The following is a 22,520-nucleotide window of genomic DNA, read 5'->3' as shown; positions in this document are numbered from 1 at the left end:
GTTTTGGTTATTGAAAAATGAAGGGGGAGAATGGCATTAGAAGTTGTTCAAAGAAGACACACAACTTATTCCTGGGATGAAGAGACTTCTTATAGACAAAGGTTGAACAGGTTGGGATTTTACCCATTGGAGATTAAATAATTAATGTTGATCATCTTGAAATGTATAAAATTGAGTGGACTTGACACTGGGAAGCTGTTTCCTCTTGAGAGGGAGGCTAGAATTAGGTGAAATACTTTAAGAAAAATGTTACCATTAAGACAAAGTTAAGGAGGAATGTTTTCTGAGGGATGTTAACTTGTAGAATTCTCATCCAGAATGCATGGGGGTTGGGTCATTGAATTTATTCAAGGCAGAATTAGACAGATTTTTCCCCAAGGATGTTAGGGATATGGAGGTGGGATCAGCTGCAACCATAATAGATCAGCCATGACTTTTATCAAAATCATGGAACAATCTTAAAAGACCAAAATGGCCTACTCATGCTTCTAAGTTTGGTGTTCCTACGTAAGCCTCCTCTCATCACCAACACCTACAAACTGTGGTATGGTTGTTATTACATTGTTGTTTATGGGACCTCACACAGGAAAACAAGCAGTCCATCAATTCTGTCATTTGATCTTGCTTACAAGATGCCTTTTTTCCCCTCCTTCCATGGATGGGTGTCTCTGTGATGACAAATTAATTTTTCCAAAAACTGTTGCATTTCAAAGCCAATTAATCACCCCATCTGTAGTTTGTTAACAACGAGAAAAGATAAATGATAATGCTCCCTTTTAGTGAAACAGAAATATTAATTTCCAACAGTGAAGGGGTTCGGGGGTAACATCAAGGCAACAGCAGGAAATAAGAAGCACAGTTTCCGTCATTGTTTTAATTTAATCATTTGAAAAAAAGCTGTATTTTGAGAGCAACACCTCAGAATGCGACCCAGTAACAAAAGGGAAGGAAAGGAAGAAACAACATTCTCTAACTAGTGAGCAGGAGATGGATTTTAGGCAGAAGCTGAAGACCATCAGGCCCTAAACAGTACTCCCAATTCTCCTATCCCATAAGGAAACCATATAAAAACACTGTCAAGCATTTTATTGTTTTTTTTTCACTTTGAGTCTTCATTCATGTGCTAATAGCTTCCCACCAAGGAACTAGTATTGTTCATAGCTCCATCATCCAAAGTTAAAATTGAATTAGTGTCATTAATTATGTTCAAAAACAGGAATTTAGAGGCTCTGCCTGCAGCAAGTTCCTCATATGACCACCAAAATCTAGGACTGACAGAAATAGGAGCATACTTATCGAAAATAACAATCTGGGAAAATAGGACAATTTGAAGAATTCTATTTACAAGAAGTTAAGGGGTTTGCCTCAGCTCGGGTCCATTTCCACTAGGCTTTTTCAGGAAATTCAGCACTATAAGGATCAAATGCCAGGATTTTTGTTCTCATTTATAGATGAGAATAAATGGCTGCAGCGTGATATCTGATCTGTTGTTTGTCATATCCTGTATGATTAGGCCAGAAATGTTAGTAACAGTTATTTATTCTCTTTCAGCCACCAACATAATAGTCTTTCTTTCCCCAAGCTTTAAATGTTTAGTTTAGTTTGGGAAACTAAGTCAGTATAGATGAGCTGGACCAAACAGTCTGCTTTAAAGCTGTATGACTCTATGAAGCAAAAAAGTGCAGGACAGTAAATCGAGAAAGGAATCTTGGTAACAGGTACACTATGTTTGCAAGTGGATATCAGTGGTGTATAAAAGAAAAATAATGAAAAAATGGGTCAGACATTCCACAATGTTTATTTGCTACTGCAACTGGACTTCCAAGTATTAATTCTAAAAATACCATTTTGGAAAATATAACATGAACAATTGCGATAATCACCAAATTTTAGTAACTTCTTCCAATTATTTTAAGTATGCCGCTACAAAATGATTTAATATTTTCAAGTAATACTGAGCAGTCAGAAGGGAGGCAGCAACAGGATCATATGAAGTCAGGAAAAGAGACCCAACACTTCAGCCTCTCTATGACAATGACAGATAGCAACCAATTCTGTTCAGTTATAGGGGTGAGCTCGAGTGGTGTCGATGACAAAACCAAATCCAATCTCAATTCCTGCTTCTGATAATTAGTGATTCCAGCTAAAAGAACAGCACCAAAGGCCAAATTTGGACCATGTCCTGCTTACCAACAATACTGACTAATGTACAATATTTCTGGCTTATTCAAAATCTCTGGATTCAATAGATGTCCACAATAACTTTTACCTTCTAAAAACTGGAAGTCCATCTAGAACTATTCTATGGTATCTTTACATATACACGAGTCCTGTTCACACATCACATTCTGATGATTTTGCCAAACTGAGTCAATTTTCAAATTCTTATCCTTATTTTGGTATTGCTGCAATGTCTCACCCCACCTCCTCTTTATAAAGCTCAGGGATCTCTGTGCTCCAATTCTACATTAAGCACCACAATTTTAAATGCTCTGCTTTCCACTGCCTCAACCTATCACACCATTAACTGTACTTTAAATGAATCTAATTAATTGGAAAGCCATCATGATGCAAAAGGACCTATATAAATCTATGTCTTCCATGCTAATCTCTAGATTTACTCCATAGATGCGAGAAGCAGAGGTTTGACATCCTCCCTAAACTTTATGTATTTGATTAAGTTCCCAGAAATTTGCCCAATGCTTACATCTGTAGCATGATCAAGCTGTGTTGGATCACGTAACTATGAAGTGCTGTGGGAAGGTTCAATAAGCTGGAAATGCTATATCAATGCAAACTATTGCTGTAGTACTACTTGTAACAGTAAGGTATTACAGCTAGTGGATGTATAACTAGTTTGCAGAGAGTAGGTTTAAAGCTCCTGAATAGAGTGCATTAAGGAGTGGCAGCATTGAAGGTGTTTAAGATAATTAAAAGAAATTGATATGGTAGAAATTGTTTCTTCTCATAGGAAATTTCAGACGGGCTGATAGCTTTAATTGTAAAGTTAGGTTTCCCATCAAAAGCCACTTGTGCACACAAAGTTCAGTGGAAATCAGGGACTTTCATCCCAGTAGTTGCTTTGTATAAATGTAATGAAAAATTTCAAAATTGGGATCGATAGATTTTTATTTGGTAAAGGTTTTGAAGGTTGTGAAAGCAAGATAGGTATGTAGAGTTACAATTAGATCATGGCTGATCTATACATCCTATACAGGATGTGCCAAGGGTGTGATCAATTGATGTTTCTGGTGTGATTCAAAGGACTACTATATGAATATTGGCATTTATTACATGTAATGTTCCAAATACGATAACAGTATTCAAAACTAAACACGAAATGGAACATTCAAAAAGGAAGGTGATGGAGATGGGGGTCAAAGAGGATACTGTATTAGACCACAAAAAGTTTCAGACCAGTTATAAATGTGTTGGTGGCAGAGTCTTTCAATGATGCAGCATTAGACAGGAATGCACAACGTGTAATAGATTGGCTAAAATGCTACCGTGAAACAGAATAATAAAAGGACCATAACAAAGTTAAAGAATTTGACAGGTTCATCACTTTTGGATTTAGGGATGACAGTGCCCAAAGGTCTTGCTAAAACAGAAAACAGTAGTCATTATGAGATATTAAAGGATTAATTTGCTCTGCTGACCTGCAGGAAATTGGATATCCTGAGGTTAGGGTGGGATGTCTCTGTCTCTTACAAGTAGAATGCAAGGAATTTACATTCCTATCCCTTGCTATTCAGAGCATTGCGTGGCCATTTCCTAGTTATTCAGAGTAAAAGAATGACATTATCATTCCCTATCCAGAAATTAATAAGAACATTGCAGCTGGAATTCTGACTACTCACTGCAGTTAAAAAAAAGATTCACAACAGATTTGGCCATTAAGAGATGATTTACATTGCACAGTTTCAGGAGATGATCAGGTCACTGCATTGTGTCTTGAGTGGCATGTGACTGTGAGGGAGTGGATGGGGGTGGGCATTACTGACTGATGTGGGATTTCATATAAAGGAAGAATCATCCTTTGGTTCAGAGCGATCCCTTGACATGGCTCCGCAAGCATTGCAAAGAGTATTGAGAGTTCCTCCAGAAAGCTTGCACTGTACTTTGGCTGTTCACAGAAGTTGGCATGTTGCAGTTGCATCAAGGGCGCAAGAATCTCAAGAAAAAAAGAACCTAACAATTCCTTGTAAGGTAGCCAGTATCAGTCATTTCGTTAGAACTGATGTAGCATCAAGTAAAATACCAATGTCATTAAGTAGACAATTGATGAAAAATGCACAGATGAAGTGGTATATGAAAAACTACAAAGCTATTAACTTGGAAAACCTAGACTCTAGAAGAGGAAAACGTTTAGAGTGGACAGAGAAGATGCATCCTATAGTAGGAGAGATTAGGACCAGAGGGCACAACCTCAGGGTGAAGGAATGACCCTTTAGAACTGAGATTAAGAAGGAACTTCTTCAACCATAGGGTGGTGAATCTGTGGAACTCATTGCTGCAGATGGCTGTGGAGGCGAAGTCTTTTGAGTTTGTTGAAGACAGAGGTAGACAGGTTCTTGATTAGTAACTGGATCAAGATTCAGACAATGGCACTGGTACCAAACGTGCCTATTGAAAGAGATCACAAACTGTTGAAAGGAATCCTAACAATAGAAGGGTGTAAATCAAACAGTAACAATCCACAAAAAGATAGAAGATAGAGGGTGTAGCTCAACAAAGTCAAGGAATGTAGTACAGACAATGAATATCAGGAGAGGCCCATGTGATTGGGAAGTGTTGCTAGCTACGAGCCAATGACAGGACATTAATTTAAAAAATGCAAAACTGTCAGAATGAGAGAAACTTTGGGCAGACATGCCAGCCAGCCAGCGCAATTACAAATGAATATGCAAGAGACAGGTCTCACATGATGACGAGACCTAAGGCTAAAACAAGGCCACTGGTACAAAAGTTCTGAAGAAAAACCTGTGGAGCAAGATATGAATATTAGATTAGATTAGATTAGATTACTTAGTGTGGAAACAGGCCCTTCGGCCCAACAAGTCCACACCGCCCCGCCGAAGCGCAACCCACCCATACCCCTACATCTACCCCTACCTAACACTACGGGCAATTTAGCATGGCCAATTCACCTAACCTGCACATCTTTGGACTGTGGGAGGAAACCGGAGCACCCGGAGGAAACCCACGCAGACACGGGGAGAACGTGCAAACTCCACACAGTCAGTTGCCTGAGGCGGGAATTGAACCCAGGTCTCTGGCGCTGTGAGGCAGCAGTGCTAACCACTGTGGCACCGTGCCGCCCTATTTAGCAATGGCATGAAAATCAATTTTGAAACTTAAATTGGCTTTGTTAGCAACAAATACTTGGGAATGCGGATCAATTGATATTAAAAACTGCATTTCTGCAGGGAAATCAGTTCAATAAGGAAGTGTATATTTGGGCACACTCTGGAAATTAAGTATGCATACAGGCTAAATTACGCTTCGAGATTATAGTAGTCCTCAATGTATTGAGTAATCTTAGTCTACTAAGCAGAATTCAAAACTGGAAGTCAGGATATTTTAAATACATTGAAGTGGAAATCAGTCAGAATTGATCAAGTGTCATATTACATCAGCAATCTTATTTGAAATGTGGTAGCTCTAATATTTGTCAGAGTAGGACCTCAAGAAAAGCAGTAGCTTCCAAAATATTAAGTAGTAAAATTATCACAGAATCCCTACAAAATGGAAGCAAGCCATTCGGCCCATCTAGTCCCAAAGACGATCCCACCAGACCCATTTCCATACCCTATCCCTGTAACTCTGCATTTCCCATGGCTAATCCACCTACCCTGCATATCCCTGGACATTATGGACAATTTAGCATGGCCAATAAACCAAATTTGCACATCATTGGACTGCGGGCAGAAACCAGAGCACCCAGAGGAAACCCACACAGACACGGGGAGAATGTGCAAACTCTATGCAGTCCTCCAAGGCTGGGATTGAACCCAGATGCTTGATAATGAGAGGTAGCAATGCTAACCACTCAGCCACCATGCCATCCCGGTAAGCATTCTGTTCTGAAAATGTCATCATTGGAAGATGCCAGGAACTCAAAACTTGTTCTGTTTAGTGATGCTTCTTACGCAAGTCTGATTGATTCTCCAGTGAAACAGAGTTTATGATTTTTCTTTTGGGAGAGGGAAGTAAACATTTCCCTATAACTTCAGAAGCTATAAAGATCAGAACAGTAAAACAAAACCTTAGCAGCGGAAACTCTCAAAGAAATATGCAAGACCTGAGAAACACTAAGAAATATTTGAAAAATGATGTTTGGAATTCTAACGCACAGTTAAAAATAATGTTGTCATGTCGTCTCTGTTCCTGTCTTACCTTTCATTAATTTTTAACTATTCCATAAACAAAGAGAATTATAGTATCCCAAGAAGTCCCATCATGGATGCCGGAAATCAAATTAAACTAGGTTACTTGTAACAATTATAGATTAAAAATTAATAATTGTGTGAGCTGTTGACTGTATTGGCAACAAGCACTCAGCTCTGTGGGTGCAGAAATAAAACTCAAAAGATGCATGCTGGAATTTAAATAACCATGCTTTAACCTCAGGCATTTAACACAGTCTGTTAAATGTCTTCAACACGTTTGATTTTAGTTATCAGTTTGCAGTTTTGGGATAATTGTATTTCTATTAAATGTTACATTTTAATAGAGAAAATTATAAAAGGTATAAGCTTGCAGAGCATATGCTATTTTGACATACAAATGAATAACAGGATACTGATGAACAACCATAGTACTTCAGATAAATTTGATTTGATTTATTGTTACATGTACCCAGGTACAGTGAAAAGTTGTGTCTGCAAACAGTACAGGCAGATCATGATTGAAGCATTTATTCATCACTTTGCTCCAGATCCTGCTGTCTGATTTACTAAGAGATTTCAACATTTTTGTTTTGGTCTTAGGTTTTTGACTCCATATTTTCAATGACAATAGCAGGAAAGATATAACACTTTATAAAGGAAAGAGGGGAAAGAAAACAAATACAAAAGGGACCACACAAAAAAAAGGTTTTAATTGAAGATTTTATATAAACCATGCCAATTTAACTGTCACATCTCCAGTTCTCTTTGCCAACGTGATCATTCTGACTCTTAACATCTACTTAAATCAAACTGGTCACCAGTCTATATTTTTTCAGTGATGAAAAGGGTGCGCAGCAGACATTTTCTGAGGCACACTTTACAAGATAAGCTGTCAAACATCTAATGGATTTCTTTTTCAGACTCTGCTTCTTCAGAAGAGTCTTTTGCTTCATTAATTCAAAATGAACAATCAAATAGCTTTCTGGTATTTGCATGTGCGTTATCAATGAACTGATGGTGAAACAAGAAACAAGTCAACTTGGTCAACAGACTATGCCCTCAACTGCCATTAAGTATATATGCTCTACATTAATATTTGCAAATAGTATTTCAGTCAACAAGAAAATAAAGACCATGAAAATCTTTGTATATGTTAAGATCACTATGTCACAGTTGCTAAAATTTGAGAAAATCAGCACGATTTTAACAATCACCATAATGTCAATAAGGAAATGTTAAACTATCTTTACTTTCAAATGCTAACTAGCTGTTGTGCACTTTCAGCAGTTTTGCCTTTTAATGTTGAAATAATATTCATTTAAGATTTATTCAATAATGCAAATAGACAATTTCTAAGTAATGTTAAACATAGAGGGAAGGAATACACTACTTGTCAGTATAACACAAAATATTTTAGGGTATTTAATAATGCTAATATGGCAATGTAATAAAATAACAGTTTTAATTGAATTCTTTCTCTGAGGTCTGTCCTCTGGGGAAGTTAGCAAAAACAATTTGCTAAGCACAAAATATCATGGCCCCACAACAACAAATTATTGGATTTTTTTCCCTCCAACTGAGTTAATCAAATGCACAAATGTTGTCTTATGAGCAGCAAAACGAGCATCAAAACTTCAATTTCAACTGTCCTCACATAGCAAAAATAAGGTAGGGTGAGGGGCAAGGCAGTTAAAAATCCAATTGTTTTAAATCTTTCTTGTTCCTGTCAACTGTTCAATTTAGTATGTGCCAGTAGAGTTTTTTCCCTTGGAAATAAAAATGTTTCAGATCCAGAGGACATCACTGCAATTTAAACTTAAATTTAAAACAAAAATGGAAATACTCAGTAGTTACTGTCAGACAGCATCTATGTGGTGACTATTAACGTTTCAGGTTGAAAGTTGCAGACCTGAAACGCAACCCAGGTATTTTGTTTTAAGATATTCAGCATCTAACAGTATTCTACATTGCAACTTTAACTTGGTAGTTTTTTTTGATTGACATTTTTTAGTGGGAAACCACAACTTTTCACCAAGCCAAGCTAGTGAGGAAATGGATTCTTATTTTAAAAATGTCAAAAAGGGTATTATTAAAACTCCTAAAATAAATTTGCCTTATGAGGCAAAAGGAAGAAAATATGGGTCTCCAGATGTGGATCAATTTCCCCAAAAGACCCATCTTCCCAATTCAGTGACAATCCTGCAACTGGTCTTATTACTTAGCTGTCTGTGAGGTTTTATTTTGCGGAGTTTCACGCAAATGAGACATAAAATCAAGTAACTGACTGGACTTAAATGAGGCTCAAAAGTTAAAAGTACTTTGCTTCAACTTTTGAACACTGGACAACTTTTCCACTCCTACTACACTTCATTCACCCAAACAAATGGCCTAGAGTCAAAACGAGGACCTACATCTCAACACAATTTCACAATACATCTGATTTATTGTACAAGTGATATGCAAATGTATTTATTAAATGCTCATGGAAGCAGCCACAACTGAAAACAATGAAAACCATATGTATGAACTCAGTGAGATGTATTGCTCTCTTTAACTTTATAAATCATTGAACCTACATAAACTGAGATGAGGTTTATTTGTGACCAAATACAATTAAATTCTTGGATGTGAATTGAAGAATGAGTGATTTGAATACCGTACAGTTATGAACTTGATTTTCCAGACAAATGCTTCACTAAATATTTATTGCCATCAAGAAACATTGTCATAGCATCAAAGCTCATGAATTGCACCATTTCACAAGAGCTAGAAAGCAGAAGTTAGGCACTTGGAAAGAGGCAAAACTACAATGTACATTTGCATCTGGTCTTCACAATCTTTTGAGAGAGACATGTGGTTTAAGGTAGTCAAGTTCTTGGACAAGATTCAGCAAGTAAATGTAAATTGAGACTTCATTTTTATTAGTGGCCTAAATTTAAGTCAGCCCCCAAAATCAAGCCCACATTAATATAACAAAACTTGGGTAGGCCACAAATAGATTAGCTTCAGTATGTTAAGTGGGGAGATGGAGAAATATAGCTGTCCAAATACTTACTCCTGACTGCAAATGAATGATCACTGCAAAACAAAACACGCGTGAGTAAATATTGCACAGGAATTACATTATGCTTAGCTCTGATATTCTGTCCCACAATTCCAGGTGAAAGAGCCAACAAACATTTATCCTTTCTGCTTGGAAAAGAAAGAATGGCCATCTGGTAAAGTAAACAACAGGAACTAGCAAGGAACAAACATCCTCAGAAAAAGATAGGAGGGCATAAGATATTTCCTGAAAATCCCATATAATCAATGCTCAGATTTTGGTTCCAAGGGTGGGTAACTTGCAGTGTATCTCAGGTTTAAAGACATTCCTAAAACACAATCTTACTCCCAAGTTTGGAGGGTGCTTGTGATGAATGAGATACTGAGAAGAAAGTTTATATAAATATTTTATTCTAATGACTTAAAGACAATCAAAAAAGTTAAAAATTAACTGCAGTTGTTAAAATCGCTAAGCTAATATTTTAGCTAATTAGTGTGGGCACTCAGCCAGACATGATCTCGTGTCAATTTCTTAATGTTTACTTGAAGAAGAAGGAGGTCTGAAGTGTTTGAAGCTTCGAGGTTATTGAAACTTTAATGGTCAGTATGATTGACATTTTTACAGGGTTGTAGATACAGCAGTTCACATCTCCAAAAGATGATTCACAGCGGGTGTTTATTTTCTCTCACTGTTACCACATTTGCCATTGTCATTATATGACTCATTGGTTGTGTTTATAGTGATGTTTATAGTGAATGACCACAGAAAAGGTCTAGATTCCAGAACAGCTGGCATGGAGCACGGTTAAAAACCTTCAACTTACCTTTCAAAAGGTTCCCAAATTCAGACTATTATTCCTGAGGGGCCACAAGCCACACGTCATGCAGAAACTGGACCAAATCCATGGAAATTATGAAAGGAAGTTGGCTAGGGGGATGCATAACTCCTTCTACCTGTATATTTAATCATTGTCAGCAAAAACTGGGGGGGCAGGAATCTGGAATCGGACATCACATACCATTTTTAAATAGTTCCAGAATCATTCAGATTCTTTGAAAATCTAGGCTCAAGTATAGCCATGGATTGAAGCTACTTGCAGATCCAATGCAATGAGAACCAGAAATAATAAAATTACATCATGTATGCCAAAGAAAAAGATATACCCAAATGCTAATCTACAAAAAAAAAACCCAGATATGGGTATTTATGGCGTGCTATTTAATATGATTCCTGAAACTAATGACTATCACCACTGTGGCCCCTCCATTTTTTAAAATTCATTCAAAGGACAAAGACATCACTGGCTAGGCCAGCATTTATTGCTCAATCCTAATTGTCCAGACAGCCTGTAAGTGTCAAGCACATTGTTGTGGGCTCTGGAGTCACATGTAGACAAGACCAGGTAAGGATGGCAGTTTCCTTCGCTAAAGGACGTTGGTGAACCGGCTGGGTTTTTCTGCCATTGACAAAGGTTTCATGGTCACCATTAAATTCTTAATTCCTGATTTTTTTTTAGTTCAAATTCCACCATCTGCTATGACAGGATTCAAACCTGTGTCCCCAGAACATTACCCCAGTCACTGGATGAACAGTCTAATTATAATAACATCACACTGCCTCTGCCAGTCTCAAATTTGCATCTGCTCACTCTACAAACCAAACATACATTTGAGAGAAAACATTAATACATAGTACAATATACTGTACTAAGTCAATTTTTTAATTTTGGGAAACATTGAAAATACTGCTATTTCATAGTCAAGGTGATGGAGATTTAACAATTACCCAGATGGCCAACCTGCAGCAACTGTCTGGTGTGTGTAAATCAAGGAAATGAGAACATATAAACAAACATTATACTGTGCCACTATGAGGACAGTAATACCACAACAAATCCTGTAATTATATCATTGTGGGAATGAATCTATTTTTATTTTTATGCATTCATTAAATTTAAGGAGAGTTTATGCAAAAAATGCACATTAAACAAACCACAGTAATGCAAGATCTAAATCAATTCTTAGTTGATAGTCACTCTTGTCAAGTAAATCTTAATATGGATTGTAAGCTTCAATGCTGTCAATGCTTATATTTTGTTTATACATGAGCAATTTAAATCAGTTTCACCGGGCATAAACAGAAAGGCCACCATTTAATATTGACATTTCCAGCCTGTAGAATACGATCCTCCAATCATCTACATCTCCAGCAATCTAAATACAAAAATAAATACATTTAAAATGTACAGCATGGATGCAGTGAAAAACTGCCTCACTTTAAGTGTTCCTCCAGATAAATACCTAATTTTTAAAACCAGCCTGATAAACATGCTGTTTTAAAAAAAACAATAGTCACTACAACTCTTTTTTTCCCACTTAGCACTGCTGAATCTGAAAACACAGGAAAGCAGCTTGAAACAAAAAAAGTTACCAAAAACTAACTTTTCCAAAGGGATGACTAAAATTTCCTCTGAGTCTATTTCCATGTTGGTATGACTCTATGGCTCTATATATTTTCTAATCAAGCTGTTCAGAGATGTAGTTACAAACCTCTAGACCAGGTAGGACTTGAACCTAGGCCTCATGGCTCAAAGGGACACTACCACTGCACCACAAAAGCCCTCTCTAAAGTAAAGATGATGCTTCAACAGTTAGCACTGCACTAAACCTTAACATCTCAGAAGCAATTGTACACAGTGCAATATCTAGAAACTAAGAAAAAGGAAAGGGGAATGAGAGGCTGGCTCAATCAAACCAGGCCAATAAACATGCCTGCAACAACTTTTCCAGGAGATCTGGAAACAGAACTAATGATTAGCTTCCAAGTGGAATGCATGGAACTGGAACAACTTGCATTTATTAAAATTTTAACATAGGAAAACACATCAATAAGCTTCATTGAAGCACTGTCAGAAGACTTTACAACATGTCACACATCAATATGTAAAAGGGGAGGGAAGTTTTGAAGGGTGTGAGAAGGAGAAAGGCACAGAGGACTTTAGGGAGGACATGTCAGTTTTGGGGTCAGAGCTAACTGAAGGCATTGCTGCAAAAGGAGACACGATATAAAGCATTTAATAGCAACTGGGGAGGAAAGAGAACAAAAACAAAAGCCAAAATCCCTCTCAATATGTACAGTATTACCACAAAGCAATGAATCACAATGATTGGCAAGAGTTTGCAGCAGTAATTAAATTGCTTCACCCCATTCATTACCTAAGAAATCTTGAGAAGATTCAAGAAAACTGAAAACTGCACTGCAACCTAAGCTTCAACTAATGATTTTTTTTAAAAAACAAATCAGTTTACATTTAAATTTAGTTTCAGTTTGTGTACCTCTGTAACAAATGTAACTATATTAAACAATTTACTTTGAAACAGCAGTAAGTTTTTAAATGATCTCATGCTTTCAACTGCACATCTCAAGACCTGCATCAGCAGTACTCCTAAGGAAGAAGCAAATGATAAGAAGCCTGACCCTTAAGACAAGTGTTAGGTCTCAGACCCCTAAGGGAATGTAATGAAGTGGAGGATCATAAAGGAAGACGGCTAGCAGATGGTGATAACTGTGAATGAGACAGAAAGGCTGGCTTGAGACCAGACGATGTGGATTGCTGCTGTGCAAAGGCTGTCAGGGCAAAAACATTCATATTAGAGGCATTAATTGAATTACAGCCATTAACCACTTTAGTTTATCTTCCAATCCTCCCCCTAATAATTTCTTACACTAATATTTAACAGCTGTCAATGTTATGCCACTGTAAATCACAGGTAGGCTCCAGACAAAATTATTTTCATAACAAATAGGACATATTCTAATAAAGTGACCGTTGCCAAAGAAAATAAAGAGGCTCGGGGCACTTACAATTGTTCAATCACTATTATTAATACAGGATCGTCATGCATAAACTAGGTAAGATTATTGACAAGCTGTTAAAACCCAATGAAATTCTGGGCATATTTACTGAAAAAGGATGTATTGTCTTAGCAAGAGGGTGCAGCATAGAATCACCAGAATAATACCAACTGAACGATTAAATTATGAGGACAGGTTGCACGGACGAGGCTTGCATTCCACAGAATACAAAAGATTACAGGGTGATAATTTTGAAGTTGATATGTTAGATAGAGTAAAACTATTTCTCCCAGTAGGTGAGCCCAGATCAACAGGTCATAAACGCAAATAAGAGCTAGGGCATATAGGGATGCTGCCCACATAAAACAATAGTAGAAAGCTGGAACTCTTCAATAAAGCTTTGAATAACATCCTTTTTTTTGATGTGTGCAGACCAACTTGGTTAAGTGTGTAGCCTCTAGACTTTTTTTTTTGCGCTGCTATGCATACTAAGTATCTTCATGGGGCCAAACTTTGTCTGATCTTCTCAAGAACTTGAGTGTGACTAAGAGGTAGCACAGCTTAGAGGAAATATTGCTGTTGACGCAAAGTCAACTGAAATTTTTTTTAAAATTTTTAACAGGATGTAGGTTTGCTCGCTGAGTTGGAAGGTTCATTTTCAGACGTTTCATCACCATACTAGGTAACATCTTCAGTGAGCCACCAGATAAAGCATTGCTGATGATCCCTGCTTTCTATTTATGTTTGGGCTTCTTTAGGTTGGTGATGTCATTTCCTGTTCTTTTTCTCAGGGGGTGGCAAATCGGGTCCAAGTCAACGTGTTTATTGATAGAGTTTCGGTTGGAATGCCATACTTCTAGGAATTCCCGTGCGTGTCTCGGTTTGGCTTATCCTAGTATGGATGTGTTGTCCCAGTCAAAGTGGTGTTCTTCCTCATCTCTATGTAAGGATATTAGTGATCCAGAACCTCAACCCAAGCTACAAATCTTCTCAAAACTCGCTAACATTTTTGATAGATTTATATACTAGAATAAATTCTAAGAAGGCAAGAATATTGAGTGTTATGGAAACAACGTGGGTGTATAATTAAGTTTAGATCAACTATAATCTAAATGCATAGAGGAACAGACTTGAGGTGCTTGACTTGTCTCCTTAACTGAACGTGGTGCATTTAACACCAGTGTTAGAACACATTCAAATTTTGAAATGCTTTAAAGTGTTAACAAGTGTACATATTAAATTTTTGTCACAATCACCAGTAATGTCCCTTGTCAAACTCAAGCCTGAATATTGTATTTTCATAAGTCAGCACTGACCAGTCTTAATTTACATCATGTTCAAATATCTTGAAAAACATCTATGTTAGAGGTAGCAGCACTGGACATATTAAAACACAAAAGGTGGATAAATCCCCAGGACCTGATCATGTATACCCTAGAATTCAAAGTTTGGGAGAAGATTTGTAGCTCGGGTGCTCGTTGTTGTGGTTCTGTTCGCCGAGCTGGGAACTTGTCTTGCAAACGTTTCGTCCCCTGTCTAGGTGACATCCTCAGTGTATATTGGGTCCAGGTCGATGTGTTTGTTGATAGATATGGCACTCATCCACAAACTCTATCAACAAACACATCGACCTGGACCCAACAGACCGGCCACTACAGCGGACAGCTCAAACTGACAACCGGAAGCGGCAGAGACAAGCCACTATAAATGCCGGAGGAAACAGCACAGAAGCGCTTCACAGGAGGCTCCCAAGCACTGAGGATGTCACCTAGACAGGGGACGAAACGTTTGCAAGACAAATTCCCAGCTCGGCGAACAGAACCACAACATACCCTATAATTCCAGGGGAAGCTAGGGAAGTGATTGCTGAGCCCCTTGCTGAGATATTTGTATCACTGATAGTCATAGGTGTGGTGCTGGAAGACTGGAGGTTGGCTAACGTGGTACCACTATTTAACAAAGGTTATAAGGAAAGGCTGGAGAACTTGACATCAGTGGTGAGCAAGTTGTTGGAGGGACAGGATTTTCATGTATTTGGAAAGGCAAGGACTGATTAGGGATATTCAACAGAGCTTTATGTGGGGGAAATCATGTCTCATTAACAATTGAATTTTTTGAAGAAGTAACAAAGAGGATTGAGGAGGGTAGAGCAGTGGACATGATCTATATGGACTTCAGTCAGGCGTTTGACAAGATTCCTCATGGAAAACTGGTTAGAAAGGCTAGATCACATGGAATATAGGGAGAACGAGCCATTGGGATACAGAACTGGGATACAGGTAGAGGACAGAGGGTGGTGGTGGAGGGTTGTTTTTCAGACTGGAGGCCTGTGGCCAGCAATCTGCCACACAGATTGGTACTGGGTCCACTGCTTTTCATCATTTATATAAATGATTTAGATGTGAACAAACTAAGTAAGGTAGGTTAGTAAGTTTGCAGATGACACCAAAATTGGAGGTGGAGTGGACAGTGAAGAAGTTTACCTCAGGAGGAGCTTGATCAGATGAGCTGAGGGGTGGCAGATAGAGTTTAACTTAGATAAATTTGATGTGCTGCATTTTGGAAAGGCAAATCAGGGCAGGGCCTGCAGGGCAGGGCTTATACACTTAACAGTAAGGTCCTGGGAAATGTTGCTGAACAAAGAGACCTTGGAATGCAGGTTCATAGTTCCTTGAAAGTGGAATTCTAGGTAGACAATAGTGAAGGCAGCATTTAATATGCTTGTGTTTATTGGTCAGTGCATTGAGTATAGCATTTAGGAGGTCACGTTGCAGCTGTACAGGATACAGGTTAGGCCACTATTGGAATACTGCATGCAATTCTGGTCTCCCTGCTAATATGAAGGATGTTATGAAGCTTGAAAGTGTTCAGAAAACATTTACAAGTGTGTCACTAGGATTAGAGGGTTTTAGCTACAGGGAGAGGCTGAACAGGCTGGGGTTAGTCTCCGATGCTCCAGGGAAAACGAGAGGTGACCTTAAAGAGGTTTACAAAATCATAAGGGGCATGGATAGGGTAAGTAGTCCTTTTCCCAGAGACGGGGACTCCAAAACTAGAGGGCTTAGGTTTAAGGTGAAAGGGGAAAGATTTAATTGAGAGCTAAGTGGCAAACGTTTCACACAGACGGTAATGTGTATATGGAATGAGCTGTCAGAGGAAGTGGTGAAGGCTGGTAACATAACATTTAAAAGGCATCTGGATGGGTATATGAATAGGAAGGGTTTAAGAGGGATATGGGCCAAATGCTGACAAATGGAACTAGATTGATTTTGGACATGTGGCCGGCATGGATGAGTTGGATTGAAGGGTCTGTTTCCATGCTGTACAACTCTGTGGCTCTATAACCTCTTTGTGCTTTAAAAACTAAAGAACAAGTACTTTTCACCAGCCAGATAGAGGTTGCCTGTTTGCAATCCAAACTCTGGTGCCACATCTAAATGGCGAAACTAAGGGCATAATAATGTGCAGTTTTCCATTGTTACACTTTACATTGTACTTACAGTAGAAGAGAAAATGTGATCTACCTGGGCAAAACCCCTCTCACGTTATTCTTGTGGAGGCTAAGCAATGCAATAGATCCACCGCCACTGAAATCTCTCCCAATGGAGAAATAAATCACATTTTTCATGGGGAAATATAGAATCACTCCAATGCAACATAATATTCCTTATATCTGCCAATGTGTAATTGCACATATTTTGACAATTTGTTCTGCTCAAAATCTATTAATAAAACACCACTGAAGGTACCAAAACATAATACAAACAAAACTGAGCTATAAGAAGATACTTTAAAACAAAATAATCAAGGCAAGCAAGATGATGGAGGGAGTGAAGTTCATTCAAAGATATTTTCACTTATCACAAATTATTTTTCAGAAAACTTTTGAGGGCTGCTTTCCCCAAGTGCGCTTTTTCAGATCTATTGGCTTTTACTGTTACACTCGGTAAAAAAAAGTCTTCCGATTAAGAATTAATTTGATTCCAATGTACATTCAGTTGGAATAACGAAATTAGTAACTTGTTATTGTTTAATTGACTTTACCAGTTCTATTACTCGCACTGGTGCTTCCACCGATAATAGAAGTTTTCAAAATGTAACAATTTTAAATCTTCACATCACGTCCCACGTCTCACAGAGTCTGAACAAAAGCAGTCCGAAACCAAATGAAAGCTAACTATCGCAATAAGCTGATAACTTTGCATTTAAAATTAATTATTTTCACATCTTCAACACAATTAGCGCAAACCTTTCGATGTTGAACTTTAATTACCGAACGTCTTTTAGCAAAGAAGAAAGGCCTTTTTAAAAAAAAGGCTTCGTCTCTTCCCGCTCAAATTAACAAAACGTGCATAAATGAAGATCGAGTAATATACATTACGCTTAACCAATCGGTCATTTTTGCAGATGTACTTTGTTAGCTCAAAGAACGTTATTGAGAAACTCTCTTGTACAATCACTTCGCCCTTACTCCTTATTTAAGTAAATTCGGTAAGACTCAAATGAACATTAATTATTCTCATAGACCAGTTTTACTGACGCTTAATCTGTAAGAAGTTCTCTAGGGCTTTAGAAGGTCCATTTAGTTAGGTCCTATGGGCACACCTAAATAATAAAACAGACATACTCAATCATCCGCTCGCTACGAAAAGAACGCTCAACCGTTATCATTTTCAATCGTCCACTGTGCATCTCAAGTCATCGGTTCCTCCAATCATTCTAGAAGTGTGACACACTGCAAATACCAAGAAACTTTCCATTAGTTTCCATAATCTCCATTAATTTGGAAAGTGTCAGAGCAGGAAGGATCCTGCTATTTAAGCCAACCTTCAAAAAATGTAATGGGCTAAATGTCTCAGGTTTGACTGCTAATCAAAAACGGTTGGAAGCGTACTTGTATGGACACTGATGAGAGAAAACAAGATCAGTGCAGTTGTGGTAGCATGCTCTTAATTAGCATCTAGGGTCACAGAGAACAAAGATACCATAGCGTAACCAAGATCAATATAATGAGAGCTCAAATCAGGAAAGGAGAAAACTAAGCGAGAAACTAAATGCACCTGATTTGTTTTTCCCATTTTTGTTGTCAGTCGTCTTCTATTTACAAGTTCATGTCTAAGTCGAAAAAAAATCGTTCCCTTAATTCCTCCCCACCCACTCCTCAAAATAAAACTCTTTTTCAGTTTGGCTTAATCTCTCGAGTTAGATCCCACATACAGTCTACCAATTGGTTGGATTCGTCCAGCTCACCAAAATTAATTTCTAGAAAAAAGGGTCACTAATTCACATACACAACATTCCATTCCACGCTTTGTTTATTTGTGCTTGCTCAACTTGGAAATAGAAATAGCTGATTCACCAATTTGTGTGGGGCTGCTCGCTTCCAGCTCTCAACCGATTCTGGTTTAATTGGCTCTATTTGCATCCGTCCAAGGCTCTGAGGTTTGGCCTCGCTTTTGGACGACCGGGTGAGGCAAGTTTATTTAATGTGATTTGATGAGGCCGATCCACACTGCTTCAAGCAGCCAGGTTTAAGCCAACACGGTACACAGTAAGAGGTGTGTATATGTCGAAGATCCACGGTTTGGCGTTCAGCCACTCCGTCTCAACCTACCTTGACCTGCCGGAAGCCCCACCCTCACGAGACGTTGATTGGGTACTGCCCGTTAGCAACGTCCTAAACAAACGAACAGCGGGGCTTCTGATTGGTGAAGAGAGCCATCCATCAGTCAGGCATTTCCGTTCATAAAGTTTAGTTGCTGTTAACAGTAAATACTTCAATCGGTAAGCGAGAGGTTAGGAGGAGGGGAGTGAGGGGTAACAAAAAAATGCTCAAACCCAACCACCGACCAAAGACCGTTCATTTCAGAAATCAAGCCGTTGTGAAATACTGTGAGCAGAACCACTTTGCACTATCCGTTTAAAGTCAGGAAAGGGAGGTGGAAGGACAATTGGAGTCGGAGGAGGGGAGCCATTAAAATCACCGTGCCTTACCCGAGCGCTGCAACCAGTGAGCGGTAGATGAGAGCTTGTTGTTTGATGGGGAAGGGATTTATGGGTCGAGTAGATCAGATTTTACCGACGGAAAAAGGGGACGTCCACCGACGTGCTGGAGAGAATCAATGCGGCTCGCCAAGGGGTTCCGCCATGTTTGCTCGCCTCACTGACACTCAGTGAACAACAAGCTTGCGAGACGACGGCAGCTTTGGGGGGGAGGGGGGGCGGGGAAAGAGTGCGGAGACTTGGCTGTTGAGCACGTGACAGATTCCCGCCAATCGCAGCCCTATCCGATCCAACTGTTTGAGCTATTTTTAGAATCTTGTTTTTTCTCTCTTCGATTTGAAAGGAGCGCGAGCCCCCGCCCGCAAGCCCGGTGCCGCCACAATGCGCAGGCGCCCCTTCCTTCGGGAGCTCTCTGCCCCTCCCTGGAACCTCATCACCCACCCCAGCCCTCAACATTCCGACAGGCGATGATTTTCTACAACTCTTGGTATAATTTTCTCACGCCAGCTCGTTATCCATCGCTTTAATATCATGCGTTGTTCCCTGTCTACTGACTTTTCATTACACACTACCTCCTCTCGCAAAAGGGTCGTGCTTTTCTTTATTTTCGTTATCGATGAACGTTTTAGATAATAACCAACAAATTACCACGCCATGAAAGGACTGACAAATCCTTAAATCTCTGTCTCCAACGGTACACATTTTAAGAATGCAAGCTACAATCACGAGTTGCTCCAAGATCTTGTCCCTGCAGAACTGGGCTAATCCAGTATTAAATTCCGCATGTTAATTCACCAACTCATTTGCTTTCACTTTTCCCCTCTTGGGGTTTCCTTTTTCCTTATAGCAAATTACCTTGTTTTCATTTGTCAGTTTTTTTCTGCATTTTGGGAATTTCGAATCGTTTTTCTTTAGAGTCCATTGCCAAAAGTACATATTTTTATATTTTCGACATGTACAGAGAGAGTGGGCTGTGTTTGACAAGTGGTCTCACGTGTACCATCCTTGGTCTGTATTTTAAATGGAGGCATGCACATTTCATTCGCCCAGTGCCTCAGGTGATTATAAAGGTTACTATATTGAGATCCAGACTAACTTTTGTTGCAAAGTGTGCATTCGGTAACTGCTTTAAGAGCTGTTTTTGACATTTGTAGAATACACAGCAGCCAATGAATATATTCGTTGTGCTATTTAGTTCCAAAAGCAAAGGTATTAGAAAAGGGTGATTCGAAGAGTCAAAGGGAGTTGGAGAAGCAAAGTAGTTTAAAGTGTAAATTCCACAACATTTGACTGTTTTTATTTAGATTGGTAGAATCAACCTGGTGGAAACCAAACAGTAATAATTTTAGTATGTGCCCTATGGCACCACTAATATAACTAAATGCAATTTAATGAAAATACTAGAATTTATAATTCAACATGTCAGGAGAGGGAGAATGTTTGAGAGAGCTGTACTATAGTGTTGTGTAATGTGACAAGTACTTGAGAGGCCTGTTCAGCCCCTTGCTTCCAGATCAGTGAGAGCTATCCATGTCAGGAGAGGCCAGCAGTGGGTCATGGACCTGCTATTTGAAGAACAGGTTTTTTAGTTGCACTGCAATAGAGTCACAGCATCACTTCCCATTAAAATGAGGGTCGGAATGGACTTCCTCTGCAAATGTCAGGGACAAAGTTTGAGTGATGGCATTTCAATGTAATGGTGTTCTGTGGTTCTTGGATGCATCACTGGCCACCATGGTACAGCTTAAAGGATCAACAGAGATATTCTGTTCTAAAAAGATGGGAGGAAGAAGTTTGCCTTGGAGACTTATGTGGGTGGAAGGGGCAGAGGGGATGATCAGCAAGAATGTGGAGCCTGGATACAAGCTACAATAAATATAATGATCTTATCAGTGTTTCCAACACCTCCCCCCCCCCCCCAACCATCTGTCATTCTGACTTACCAAACTTTCTGCACAATCCACCTGAGACTGTTACACCTTTGCAGGCCCATCCATCTCTCTCACAATCCTACCTTCTCATGTTCCCATCTGGCCACTGATAGTTTCATCTTATTGGCATATCAAACATATCTTTCATCTTCTCAATATGTTTCTTTTCTTATACTCTGCACACTTCTTGCAAAGAAGGGAGTGTAGAAGAACAAGGAAGAGGCTCTCCAGTGATTGGCCTGACCACTGCAGATTGATAAGCTCTTAAGAAAAACACTGGTATGTGTTGTTGTTGATAATGGAGAAACAGAGGCTGAGCTATCTTTTTCCTGGGGCATGGACAGCACTGGCTGGGCCAACTTTATTGTATCTTGCTAGTTGCCCTTGAGAAAGTGGTTATGAGTTGCTATTTTGAACTGCTGCATTCCATTTGTTGTTGGCACACTGACAATACTGATTGAGAGCGAGTTGTAGGATGTTGACCTGACAATATTGAAGGAACAGCAATATATTTTCAAGTCAGAACGGTGTGTGGCTTGGAGCGGAACCTGTAGGTAGTGGTGTTCCTTTAAATCTGCTGCTCTTGTCCTAGTTGGTAGTGGTTGTGAGCTTGGAAGGTTCTGTCTAAGGAGTCTTGATGAACTTCTATGTGCATCTCATAAATGGTATGCACAATTACCATTGTGTGTCAGTGTCATGTTTGAATGTGGTGCCAATCAGGAGGCTACATTGTCCAAGATGGTAAGACCATAAGATATATGAGCTGAAATTAGGCCATTCAGCCCATCGAGTCTGCTTTTTAGATGAGATTAGATTCCCTACAGTGTGGAAACAGGCTCTTCGGCCCAACAAGTTCACACCGACCCGCCAAAGAGTAACCCACCCAGACCCATTTCCCTCTGACTAATGCACATAACCTACGGGCAATTTAGCATGGCCAATTCACCTGACCAGCACATCTTTGGACTGTGGGAGGAAACTGGACAACCCGAAGGAAACCCACGCAGACACTTGGAGAATGTGCAAACTCCACACAGACAGTCGCCCGAGGCTGGAATCAAACCTGGGACCCTGGTGCTGTGAGGCAGCAGTGCTAATCACTTTGCCATTCAATCATGGTTGATAGGTTTTTCAACACCATTTTCCCACTTTCTCCCCATAATCTTTGATCCCCTTGGCAAGCAAGAACTTATCTGTCTCTGTTTTAAATATATTCAGTGACCTGACTTCCACAGCCTTCTGTGCCAATGAATTCCACAGATTCACCACTCTTTGGCTAAAGAAGTTTCTCCTTAT

The 22,520-nt window shown here is 39.1% G+C and overlaps 1 protein-coding gene across 10 annotated transcripts in view; it reads right to left on the bottom strand.

Moving 5' to 3' along the window:
* Positions 1–19,495, bottom strand: part of hdac4 (histone deacetylase 4) — a 497,199-nt gene extending 477,704 nt beyond the window's left edge. For 8 of the 10 annotated variants that reach the window (XM_072578377.1, XM_072578374.1, XM_072578379.1 and 5 more), the window contains exon 1: positions 19,285–19,495. The gene's annotated coding sequence lies outside the window, so the exon portion shown is untranslated. Of the gene's footprint in view, positions 1–18,649; positions 18,833–18,904; positions 18,992–19,284 lie in introns of those variants that run through there. The other 2 variants (XM_072578375.1, XM_072578376.1) reach the window with 2 other exon arrangements.
* Positions 19,496–22,520: the final 3,025 nt, after the last annotated feature.

Source organism: Chiloscyllium punctatum, chromosome 10 (genome assembly GCF_047496795.1).
Source record: "Chiloscyllium punctatum isolate Juve2018m chromosome 10, sChiPun1.3, whole genome shotgun sequence".
Classification (NCBI taxonomy): Eukaryota; Metazoa; Chordata; class Chondrichthyes; order Orectolobiformes; family Hemiscylliidae; genus Chiloscyllium; species Chiloscyllium punctatum.
Note: the sequence above shows the minus strand (reverse complement) of the source record. Positions and strands in the feature narration are given on the sequence as shown.